This window comes from Suricata suricatta, chromosome 2 (assembly GCF_006229205.1).
Source record: "Suricata suricatta isolate VVHF042 chromosome 2, meerkat_22Aug2017_6uvM2_HiC, whole genome shotgun sequence".
NCBI lineage: Eukaryota > Metazoa > Chordata > Mammalia > Carnivora > Herpestidae > Suricata > Suricata suricatta.
This window is the reverse complement of record NC_043701.1, coordinates 102,972,221-102,984,720: the sequence shown is the minus strand read 5'-3', so window position 1 is coordinate 102,984,720 and position 12,500 is coordinate 102,972,221. Positions and strand designations below refer to the sequence as shown.

Genomic DNA, 12,500 nt, shown 5'->3' with positions numbered 1-12,500 from the left:
GCCTTCACCTGGGTCTCTGCCTATCTCTCTGTAGAAGAGGAAAGAAATCAAAAGTAAATGGAGGGCTTTTGTGCTCTTACACAAGATAGAACTTCTATATATAGAACACCCTAAAGACTCCACCAAAAAACTGCTAGAACTGATAAATGAGTTCAGTATAGTCACAGGATACAAAATCAATATGCAAAAATCTGCTGCATTTCTATACACTGATAATGAAACAGCAAAAAGGGACATTAAGAAAACAATCTCATTCACAACTGTACCAGAAGTAATAAGGTACCTAGGAAAAAACTAACCAAGAAGTAAAAGATCTGCATTTAAAAACTATAAAATATTGATGAAAAAAATTAAGATGACATACATTCTATTGGAATGTCTTCATGGACTGGAAGAACAAATATTGTTAAAATGTCCATACTACCCTAGGTGCCTGGGTGGCCTCGGGACTTAAGCATCTGACTCTTGGTTTCAGCTCATGGTTCATGAGTTTGAGCCTCACATCAAGCTCTCCATTGACAGAGTGGAGCCAGCTTGGGATTCTCTCTCTCCTTCTCTCTCTCCCCCTATCTTGCTCACACACACTCTCTCTCTCCCAAAATAAATAAACTTAAAAAAAAAAAAGTCCATACTACCCAGCAATTTACAGATTTAATGCAATCCCTATCAAAATACCAACAGAATTTTTCACAGAACTAGAACAAACAATCCCAAAATTTATAAGGAACCACAAAAGATCTCTAGGGCCCCTAGGTGGCTCAGTTGGTTGTGCAGTTGAATTGATTTCAGCTCAGCCTCTGTGTCCAGCTCAGTGCTGACAGCAAGGAGCCTATGTGGGATTCTCTCCCTCTCTCTCTGCCCCTCCCCTGCTCACGAGCATGCCCCTGTGTGTCCATGCACAAGTGCGCACGCGCTTGCGCACACATACACACACACATAATGATTAAATAAAGATATCAGGTCTTCTTAAATCAGGGCACATCCACCAATATGGTAAAAACTGATTTCAGAATCACTAGGAAAAACAAAACAAAACAGAGAAGCAACATCTATAACATGAGACACCAAAGACTAGCCAAGAAACCCGTCTCTAATCTCTGAGCTCAAGGAGAGTCTTCAGCAGGTCCTGGGGAGGGAATGGGATGAGCAGCAGTTGAAAGGACAAGATTTTCTGTGACATTTTGACGGGGTGGGGGGAAAGCTGCCAGCAGGGCATGGTAGCAGACAGCAATAACATGTGGATCCTTACATAATAAAAGCTTTCATAAAGTCCTTGAGTAGCTCAAAAGTCTTAACCTTAAAAAATGACCATTGCTGGAGGATTCTTTTTAAAGAATGCATGTATTTTATCAAAATACATATTGTATTTTCTTCTCCATGTATCTTTAGGCTTCAATTCTATTAAACTGCTAATCTCAGGTCTTCAGTCCTCACTTGCAATCAGAATCTGAACTAAGAACACGTTGGGCACCATCATGAGGTTCAGTTCTAAAAGTGCTTGCGCAAGACATTTACACATGGCTTCTTCGTTATTACTGCCTACATGTTTTATGGTTAAAAGCAACCACAGCGTGTTTGAAGGTCTTATGAAATCAAAAGGAAGTCTGCGATTGCATTTAGTCTGCACTTACTGCGTACTCACAATCTAATCATTCCCAAATACAATAAACTTTAGATAATATGATTAAATACTTCCGCCATGGTTTTCTCAACCTTTGTATTGACTTTCCTAACGTTTGGAATGGTTGCCTTGGTGAGGAGGCATAGCACGAACTAGATTTATAGCTATGCTGCCTGGGTCAAATTTAACCTGCCACTCTTCACAGATGCTGAAAACTAAAAGTGAAAACTTGTAGCCTGGAAAACTTGTGTCCACACAAAAACCTGCACATGAATGCTTAAGGCAGCTTACTCATAACTGCCAAGACTTGAAGTAGCCAAAATGTCTTTTAGGAGGTGAATGGATAAATAAACTGGGGTATATCTAGACAATGGAATGCTATTCAATATTAAAAAGAAATGAGCTATCAAACCATGATAAGACATGGAAGAAACTTAGATGCATGTTATCAAGGAAAAGAAGCCAACCTGAAAAGGCTACATACTGAGTGATTCCAGCTCTATCACAGCCTGGAAAGGCCAAAACTATAGAGAGAGTGAAAAAAATCAGTAATTGCCAGTGGTTGGTAGGAGAGAGAGAACTAGGCAGCACAGAGGATTATTAGTAACATGCCATTATACACTTACCATACAATGCACAACACCAGAAGTCTATGTAATGTAAATGATGGTCTTTGGGGGTGATAATGGTGTGTCAGTAACATGTCCATGGTGGGGAGGCTGTAGGTGTGTACGGGCGGGGCTCTCAGAAAATCTACATTCTGCTCAGTTTTGTTGGGAATTTAAAACTGCTCTCAAACATAGAATCTTTCAGGGGCACCTGGGTGGCTCAGTTGGTTAAGCATCTGACTTTGGCTCAGGTCACAGTCTCACAGTTCATGGGTTTGAGCTCCAAGTCGGGCTCTGTGCTGATACCTCAAAGCCTAGAGCCTGCTTCTGATGCTGTGTCTTCCTTTCTCTCTGCCCCTCCCCAGCTTGTTCTCTGTCTCTCAAAAATAAATAAACATTAACAAAAATAATAAGTAAAAACTTTTTTTTAATTGTAGCCTAAATCATCACAGTAAACCTAGTTTTCTTTACAACTAAAATTTCATAAGTGATTTAAGTCACTTTCTCCCTCTGTATCTCAGTCCCACAGCGCCAGTAAGCAGATGACGCAAGCCGAATGATTTCCCCCGCCTTATGCTGCCCTGCTTTTAATGAGCAAACAATGGCTCACTTAAAAAATAGAAAATTAGTTATATATGCCCTCTCTCTGTTACTAGTCAACTCAGTATCATTTCTTAAATTCTCCTTTGTTGTTTGATTCTGATTATCAAGGCTTAAAAAATTAGAAATGGGAGTTCAGAGCATTTTCTGCTTTCAGGTAGCTTCTTTAGTGCAGCTGTGGTTGCAGTGACATATGCTGCCACTGGAAGGCACTAGACTCATGAATCAAGGACTCCAGACTTTTCAATAGCACCACCTGCTAGAAAAAAGAAAAAAAAAAAAAGACAGCGGGGTGCCTGGTTGGCTCAGTGGGTTGAGCTGGATGAGCCTCTGACTCTTGATTTTGGCTCAGGTTGTGATCTCACGGGTCATGATCTCGTGGGTTGTGAGACAGAGCGCCATGTGGAGCCCACGTAGAACAGCAGGAAGCCTGCTTGGGATTCTGTCTCTCCCTCCCTCCCTTGCTTGCTCACATGCACAAGTGTGTTCATGCATGCTCTTTCTCTCTCTCTCTCTCAAAAACAAATAAATAAGCAAATAAATATTTTTTTAAATAGGACATTACCATTTACAGATTCTATTAATAATAGATCTAGAGAGTAATTAAGGGTTGTAATAGATTAACTCTTTTTTTAAACAAATTTTACTTTTTTTCAACTTTTTACTGTTTTATTTATTCTTGATACAAAGAGAGACAGAGCACGAGGTGGGGAGGGGCAGAGAGAGAAGGAGACACAGAACCGGAAGCAGGCTCCAGGCCCTGAGCTAGCTGTCAGCACAGAGCCTGATGCGGGGCTCAAACCCATGAACGTGAGGTTTGACCCGAGCCAAAGTCAGAGGCTTAATCAACTGAGCCACCCAGGCACCCCTAGGTTAACTCTTGAAAAGAAAGGAAGGGGTAGTGGAAAAGCCCTCAAATGTCAAACACTGCTAATTAGGGTTTCACGACAAGGAGAACAAAGTGTTTTTGAATTAAAATGTAAGTCATGAAGATTAGATTTAATTAAAAGTAATTTGTTTGATTTATATATGCCTCTAACTGGAAGATATGTATTCACACAGTCGCTTCATGAGTCTCTAAATACTTTAGTTATCTTCTAAAATTCTCAAATTCCTAAATAAACTCTCCGAGCAATATCCTATCATGCCTCAACTCAAAATTTTCAATGGATTTCCATTTCAATTTTTAAGCTTTTTTTAAGTTTATTTTTTTATTTTTGAGAGAGAGAGAGAGCACAGGGAGGGGCAGAAAGAGAGGAGAGAGAATCCGAATCATAGGGCTCCAACTAAGGACCTATGAGATTGTGATCTGAGCCGAAATCAGGAGTCAGACCTGACCCGGCCCGCAGGTCAGTCAATGCACATCCTGAGGGAGGGAGTGAGAATTGGGGGGTAGGGGGCACAGAGAATGGAGGCAAGACAAAGTTTCTGATCAAGCCTCAGTTTATTGAGAAAACACAAGCATCTTATAAAGAGCAGAAAACACAGGTCAGTTGCTAAGAAACAGGGTCACGTGAAGGGGCTAGGGTAAAGAAAAAACAAAAGCTGCAGTTTTAGCACAGCGTCTGAGGAGCCGATAAGAAAGCCCAGCCAAGCTGTCTCTGGCCTTGAGCTGGGAGTGATAACACTGGCCAGCCCTGCAGGTGGCTGATCTTAGGTCAGGGCACACATCTCTTCCCCTGGCAGCTCTTTCTGGCAGCTCTCCACAAGACCCTTACCTGACTGAGCCACCAAGGTGTCCTCCATTTTCATTTTGACAGAAATAAGGGGACCCTCAGAATGGGGTTCACTTTGCTTCCAGCTTGTGTTCCAGCTTTCTCTCCCTAATCCCTTCCTGTAATCATCTCTTTTTGCAACATTGTTCTCTTTCTAGAAAATGTTCTTCTCACTCATGGTTTTGGTGACCAACTATCTATTCATCAATCACTCATCTGTAATGCCTATCCCCAGTGCAGGTTTTTACTTGGAGCTCTGGCTCTGCAGACCTTCAGTCTGACCTTGGGACGTCTCCCAAGCCTGTCCTTCATCCTCGGTTCCCAGTGACTCAGCAATTAGCACCACCTTCCATTCTGGTCTTCTAGTCAGAAACTCAAAGTCATCCTGGACACTTTGTCCTTTGTATTCCCACAACTGCTCTATCTATCATCACATCCACCTTGTTTCTCCTGCCACGTACAGGCCAACGGCATAATCTAGTCTCCAAACGTAAATACTTTTGAGAGTAGAAAGAGGATAATGATAATTAGACCAGGGGCCACAGGAGTACACTGGGATTATATATTTTCTTTCCATACAAGGCCTCATTTTCCTCCATGTCCACTGCTACCAACAAACCCAGAACTCCATCATCTTTTGCCTCAGTCTTTCCAGCGGTCCCCTAGCTGCTGGTCTTCATGGACAGACAGTGATACTGGTCCTTTATTCCATGCTGCACACGCAACCAGACACACAGCTGTCTTTGAAAATGTCAATCGTCTTGATTTCAGCTCATGCCATGATCTCACAGTCCGTGAGTTCAAGCCCTGCATCGGGCTCTGTGCTCACAGCTCAGAGCCTGGATCCTGCTTTGGATTCTCTGTCTCCAGCTCTCTCTGCCTCTCCTCCACTCACATTGTTTCTCTATCTGTCAAAAATGAATTAAAGGTTAAAAAATTCTTCTTAAGGAAAATGTCAATCTGATAGAAGCCATCCCCCTCACCCCACCTCCTACTCACAACCATTCTACAGATCCTCCAGTCTCTTACATACAGTCTGAGATCATTAACACAGCTGAGATAGTCGGAGTGGCCTGGCTCCTCCATGCTTCTAGAAGGACACTCTTCCTCTTCCTCAGGTCCTGCTCTCAAGACATGTTGGGCCTTTCCAGCAAAGTACCTTGTTTTCGCTCCTTTCTTTTCCTGGAGAAGTCTTCCCTCTCCTCTTCCCCTAACTAGGGGTTATTGACCTTCAGATTTCAGCTCAACTGTCATATCCTTAGGAAAACCATTTTTGAAATCTGCAGTGTCAAGTTGTGCCAGCCTGTCTCCTGGCTTGATTTCTCCCCTCCTTGTGGGAGCAGACCCTTCTGCCCAACTGCTCCACCCATCAAGAGGCACAGCTTAGGGGCACCTGAGTGGCTCAGTCAGTTAAGCATCTGGCTCTAGATTTTGGCTCTGACCTCACAGTTCATGAGCTCGGGCCCTGCATCGGGCTTTGCACTGACATCACAGAGCCTGCTTGGGAGTCTCTTTCCCTCTCTCTCTCTGCCCCACCCTACCTTGTACTCTCTCTCTCTTTCTCTCTCTCAAAATAAATACATAAGGGTTAAAAAAAGAGGCACAGCTTATTCTCCTGCCACACAGATCTAAGCTCGCTGTGTCTGCCTTTGCCCAACCAAGTACCACAGTGGTGAGTTCTCTAGTTCTGAGCTGAAGCCTTAAATTGACCCAGAAGCATCTGTTTTTGCACTAGGGCATGCCAACCACCACATGAGAAGTGGGACCCACTGAGGTCCCCGGGCTGCAAGGCCACTTGAAGGAGACTAAAGGCCCCAGCTGATAGGAAGCTGTTTAATAGTATATATAGTACCATAGTTTTGTTTGGTTTGGTTTGATTTGGTTTTTAACCATTCCACTATTGGTGGACATTTACATTATCTTTTTACTATTTTAAATGCTGCAATAAAGATAACCTCATCTGCCTCTTAATGCACATATATAAGTGCTTCTCTAGAGTAGGTACTAAAGAGTGACAGTGCTCAAGCACAGAGAATATGCACTTTACTGGATATGCATAGATAACCGCCGAATTGTTTTCCAAACTAGTTTCACCAATAGTAGTATATAATTGCCCTACTACATAGCCAACGAATTTTACCAAACTTCAAAATTATTGCCATTTTAATCAATTCAAAGTGGTATGCCATTGTTTGTTTTGTATTTTCCTACTTTGTGAGGTTGGGCACCATTTTATATGTTTATTAGCTATATGTATTTCTTCTATAAATTTCTTGTCCTTACCCTTTGCCCATTCTTTTACTAGGCTGCCTTTTTCTCGTGGATTTCTAGGAAAAGTTTATATATTGTAAATATTTCCCCTTTGTTACACATGCTACAAATATTTTTGCCTGTCTATTGGTAGATTACAATTCATTAAGAATGTCTTTTTTATTTAAAAAATAGTTTTTAAATCTTGCTGTGGTCAAATTTGTCAATGTTTTCCTTTATAGATTTTGCTTTTTTCCCTTCTTATTTAAGTAGGCATTAATTAAATAAAGAACTCAAAAATATTTTCATATATCCCTTCGGGTTTTTTGGTTCTAATTTTTTCTTCCCAAATGGAAAAATAGTCGCCCCAACGTCATTGATTAAGTGATTTATTCCACCTGTATCATATGCAAGATTTCAGTGTCTACCTGTCCCCATCTCCTAATTCAGCTCTTTGGACTATTTAGCTACTCCTACAGTAATATCACCCAATATACCTTATCTTTCTGCTCTGCCTCTCCAGAACCAGAGAGATTCTGAGGAAAGACAAGAAGAAGGGCTTCCTCTGCCTCTACCAGGGAATGCCTCCCTCCAGACCAGAATCAGTTAAGTGGCCATCTGTGGGACTTCCTGTGCCTCAGAGCCAAATTCAATTTTTAACTGATACAACGTCCTTCTGTGAGAATTGACTCCTCCTCCAGATGCCAATGGTCTGAATGAGACGCGCCATTCTTCCGAGCAGTTGAATCAACAAGGCCCAAGAGAATATAAATTCCAGATTGCTGGAATTACTGGCTAAGATCCAGTCACGTTGTGTCCTACGGAACATCAACAAGAGATGTATGCCAGAGGGCCTCTGCCCAGGCGGGAAGAAATGGCCCCCCTGCAATTACTCCTCTCCACTCTCCCCCACATCTCCACGGCCCTGACTCTTCCTCTGTGTTTAACATCTGGGGTTTTGGTTCCAGATTTCCATACATCCAACCCCTTTCCCACACTCCTTTTAGCATTATAAATAATCTTTACTGATATTTATGTGCAGGGCCATGATAAGAGCAATAGGTTTGGCTTTCTGTTTGTATGTTACAGGGTTTTTATTTACTTTTATAGATTCACCATTGCCTTTTTTATTTGATCTTTTCCTCTTGGATCTGTTTGCCTTGCTAAACTGTGTTTTCCAGAAATTATTTTACTGGGGGAAGAATGGGTTGTAGGTGTTACGCTTTGTGAGGTTTTACAAATTTGGAAAATTCTTTTATTTTCACTCTCTCACTTGAGTGATAGTTTAATTAGATATTTGGAACATTTGGAAGTCTAAGTCCAAATTGCTTCCAATAGGAATTTTGAAAACTTTGGTCCTATTTTCTGGAACCTAGTGTTGCTGATGGAAAGTCTCATTTCTATCTTATTCTTATGCCTTTATATTTAGGTTTTGTTGTCTGTGTAGGATTTGTGTGTGTGTGTGTGTGTGTAGGATTTTAAGATGTTCCCCTTGCTTGTTGTAGTCTGAGTTCTTCCATGCTATGTAGAAGTATGACTGTGACACAGTGATCCAGAAGGTTAGTCACTAATGTCATTCGCCTTTAAACCCGTGGTGGAGTGTCCCAGCCTACTGCCTGTCCACAGAGAGGTATGGGTGCCGGAGAGTTAGTTTTAAGTGCCATTATTCCAGTCTGGTCATCTTTTTGGTAGCATAATTCTCTCAAAATTTTAGCTTTTGTCAATTTGATTTCAGCCAGTGACCTGTGAGAATGGTCACACTTTGATAGACAGCCTTCTAAAATGGTCCCCAGTGAACTATATCGCCAGGAATCCATACTTGTTTTCGGTTGCTTAGGCCGCCATTACAAAACACCACAGCCTGGGTGGCTTAAACAACATAAGTTTATTTTCTCAGAGTTCTGGAGGTTTAGAAGTCTCAGATCAAGATGTGGACAGGGCTGGTTTCTTTTGAGGCCTCTCTTCTTGGCTTGCGTCGGCCTTCCCTCTGAAGACATATGTGTCTGATGTCTCTTTGTGTGTTCAAATTTCCACAGACTGGGTTAGAGCCCACTCTAGCAACTTCGTGTTACCTTAATCACCCAAGTGACTAAAGGTTTTATCTCCAGCTATAGTCACATTCTGAGGTACTGGGAGTTAATGCTTCAACATACGAATTCTAGGGAGACACAAATTGGCCCATAACAACACCTTTGTACAGTTCCTTCCGCTTCAGTGTGGGCTGAACCAAGTGATGTATTTCTGACCAATGGGATAAGAAGAAAGGGACGGAAATCACTTCCATGATTAGGTCGCAAAAGTTTTCATTGCTACAGATTCTATTGCCTTCTCAGCTTGCACACATTAATTAATCAAGCTGTCATTTAGAGAGACTCATGTGACAAGGAACTGAGGACACCCTCAGGCCAACTGCCAGTAGTAACAGAGGTCCTCAGCCCACAGCTCACCAGGAACTAAATCCTGCCAACAACCACTGTTTCCTAGGGTCCACTGGCAGTAATCACTATGGACAACTTAGTCTCTAATTCAGAACTTTGGAACTTGTGAGAGGTTATTATCAGAGTAGAACTAAAACGCTGTACCTTTTTGAGTAAACTTTTACCTTAGATGTAACCTTCCAGTTCCTGGACTTCCGCTTTGTCATGTTTGCGTCACAGATGCTTTTTCTGAAGCCGCCAGTAATGGCATGAGAGTTCAGTAGGGAACGGTGTGATTTCCTAAAAGTTAAAGACATGTTGACCTCTTAATTGTGAAGTGCATTTCTATCCAGAATTCTCCCCAAGTGGAGGGAGTGCAGCTGCGAACCCCCAGTGAGAGCCACGCCCGCAGCCCTTCCGGCAGCCCTAGGACCCTACTAGGTGGGAACAGCAAAGGTTGGGGGCCCCGGGGGTGCTGTGGTTATGCTAGCAGAGACTCAAGTCCATTGTAGTACTTGATCGTATTTTTTCCCAAGGGCTGGTGAAACCTGTTGCCTCTCTAATCCCGACTGTTTATCTGCACACAGAGACGTCGCTGCTCTGCCTAACGTCCTCCAGCAATTCTGGAGGGCTCACACACAGCCAAGGTGCAGGCTCCTCACCGGTCTGTCCTGGCCATCCTCACTGCCGACGCACCTGATGCCCAGGCCAGCCCAGATTTCCCGTTTCCCTGACTTTATCCTGCTTGGGATAGGACAGAAAGGCAGAAGAGGAGAGGGGTGACCCTGTGCTGGAGGCTTCCAGGCTTAGGATTAAGCTGAGACCAAGAGCAGGAAGGGTAAGTTTAGTCAGATCAGAAATCAGCAAGCCAGGGGCACCAGCTGGCACCTCAACCAGCTTGCGATTCTCTCTCTGTGTGTCTCTCTCTGCTCCTCCCCCATGCACTCTCTCTCTCAAAATAAATAAACTGTAAAAAAAATTTTTTAATCATTTTTCTGCAATCGGGATGTGTCTCACAATAAATGATGTCCCAGGATTCTGTCATTTAACTCGCTCCATTTTTAGGTGATACAAAAAAGTCATGGTGAGACTCAGCTTTCCCAACACCCTGGAGGGTGGATTTAGAAACAGTTATAGAGGATGGATTTCCAGAAAGTTCCTCCAGCTTGGCACCGCAGCACCTTCTCCACAGTCAGTGAGCCATGGCTGTGCTCTCCCTACCAAGGTCTAGGGTGGGGTGGTGCAGCTTCTCAATCTTTTCGGGAGTTTTCCCGAAGCCAGCCCCCAGCGCAGAAGGAGGGTGAGACTGAAGAGACAGGACACTCAGTGTCGGCAGGAGGCAATTTTAATAATAGCAAAGGGAACTTATGAGGCCCATCTTGGGCTCAGCAACGGAAGTGGATCCTTGCACCTGTCCTCCAAATCTTAAAAGTTTGCAAAGAGGCACTAACTGGGCTCAGTCACACGTTCTGCACAGGCGTTTTCAGGATCTCAAGGCCGTCCTGGGAGCAGTCTCTGAAAACAGAAAAGGCAGACGGAACCCACATTTCAAGAATAGGAGAGGGAGCTCCGGAGTACTTGGGTCCTGCTCATGCCTTTTTGGTCACATTTCCTAACTGGTGGGGAGGCCTTCCTGGGGTACCCCTCTCTCAGCATCAGCGGGGAGGCGGCACCTTGTATCTGCTATTTCTATATTCTTCACAGTTCCCTTTCCTTCCTACTAGTCAGCCCCTTGTTACTCCAACCACTGTAATCGTTAATACAGTGGTCCCTCCATGTCCACAGAGGCTACAATCCAGGACGCCCAGGTGATACCTGAAGCCACGAACAGTACCAGACTCTGTATGCTATGTTTGTTCTAGACATACATACAATGATACAACTTAACTATAAATTAGGCATAAGTAAGAGATGAACAATAATAGCTAATAATAAAACAGAACAATTATAACCCTATGCTGTAATGAAAGTCACATGGATGTGATCTCTTTCTCAAAATACCTTCTTGTACTATACTCACTCTTCTTCATCTTGGGATGATGTGAGATGACAAAATGCCCATGTAACTAGATAAAAGTGAGGTGAATGACATAACAATTGTGACGTAGCACAATGACTACTACTGACCTTCAGACAATATGCCTGGAGTAACATCTGCTTCCAGAGCACAGCTGACCTCCGGCAACTACTGAAATTGTGGAATGCGAAGCTTCAGGTAAGAGGTGGGTGTGGGAAGGCTGCTGTAATTCTCTTTTTTTTTTAATGGTTTTTTTTTTTTTTTTTTTGAGAGACAGAGAGAGACAGCGTGAGCAGGGGAGGGTCAGAGAGAGAGGGAGACACAGAATCGGAAGCAGGCTCCAGGCTCTGAGCTGTCAGCACGGAGCCTGATGCAGGGCTCGAACCCACAAACTGCGAGATCATGACCTGAGCTGAAGCCAGATGCTTAACCAACTGAGTCACCCCAGGCACCCCTGCTGTAACTCTTCATATGAAACCCTCCCTGGTCAAATTAGCAAGTGGCTCCTCTCTCCTGGCTGGATTTGTATGGATACAGTACTAACAGCGCCTGTTTTGTGAAAATAAAAAGAGGGAAAGGATAGAAAAGGAGAAAGAAAAAGAAAAGAAGGTAGAAAAACAAGTAAGAGACAACAAACAGCAAGAAGAAAATAAAGGAAAGAAGCAGAGAAAGTGAAACCAGAGAGGCTGGATGAGGAAAAGATGGCGTCTTATTTCCCGTTCGCTCTGGCTCTGAATCCAGCGGTCCTCACTCCCACTCCACCGGGGTCCTACCTCCTTGTCCCTCACTCAGCCTTTCTATAGAAGTCTGGCCATCTGACCAGCATTTCTTTTTCTGAAAGTGCTAGCTCGGAGTAGGTCACAGAGCTCCCCAGAGAGGACTACAGGTTCTGACACTTGTTTGAAAATCATCATTTCTGTGAATGATGATAAACGATAAGAAGAAATGGGGGGGAAGCTTTACTTAAAAAATTTTTTTAAATGTTTATTCATTTTTGAGAGACAAAGCACAAGTGGGGGAGGGGTAGAGAGAGAGAGGGAGACACAGAATCCGAAGCAGACTCCAGGCTCTGAGCTGTCAGCACAGAGCCCAATGTGAGGCTCAAACCCACAAACCTTGAGAACATGACCTGAGCTGGCATCAGATGCTCAACCGACTGAGCCACTCAGATGCCAAGGGGGGAGAAAAAGCTTTATAATGAGAGAAGAGCTACACAGACATGAGGCAGAAACATGAAAGGACATTGCTGTTGTAATAATTTGTTACATAGGT

At 43.3% G+C, this 12,500-nt stretch overlaps 2 long non-coding RNA genes across 3 annotated transcripts in view; one reads left to right on the top strand and one right to left on the bottom strand.

Annotated features, from left to right (window-relative positions):
* LOC115271790 overlaps positions 1–11,257 on the bottom strand; it is a 26,831-nt gene extending 15,574 nt beyond the window's left edge. Inside the window, exons 1-3 of one of the 2 annotated variants that reach the window (XR_003900092.1) lie at positions 11,232–11,257; positions 9,397–9,511; positions 8,661–8,952 (exon numbers count right to left, since the gene is read on the bottom strand). This is a non-coding gene — a long non-coding RNA (uncharacterized LOC115271790). Of the gene's footprint in view, positions 1–8,660; positions 8,953–9,396; positions 9,512–11,231 lie in introns of those variants that run through there. The other variant, XR_003900094.1, reaches the window with a different exon arrangement.
* On the top strand, positions 6,122–7,825 carry LOC115271798. The gene is made up of 2 exons (XR_003900096.1): positions 6,122–6,216; positions 7,318–7,825. It is a non-coding gene; the product is annotated as an uncharacterized LOC115271798 (long non-coding RNA).
* Positions 11,258–12,500: the final 1,243 nt, after the last annotated feature.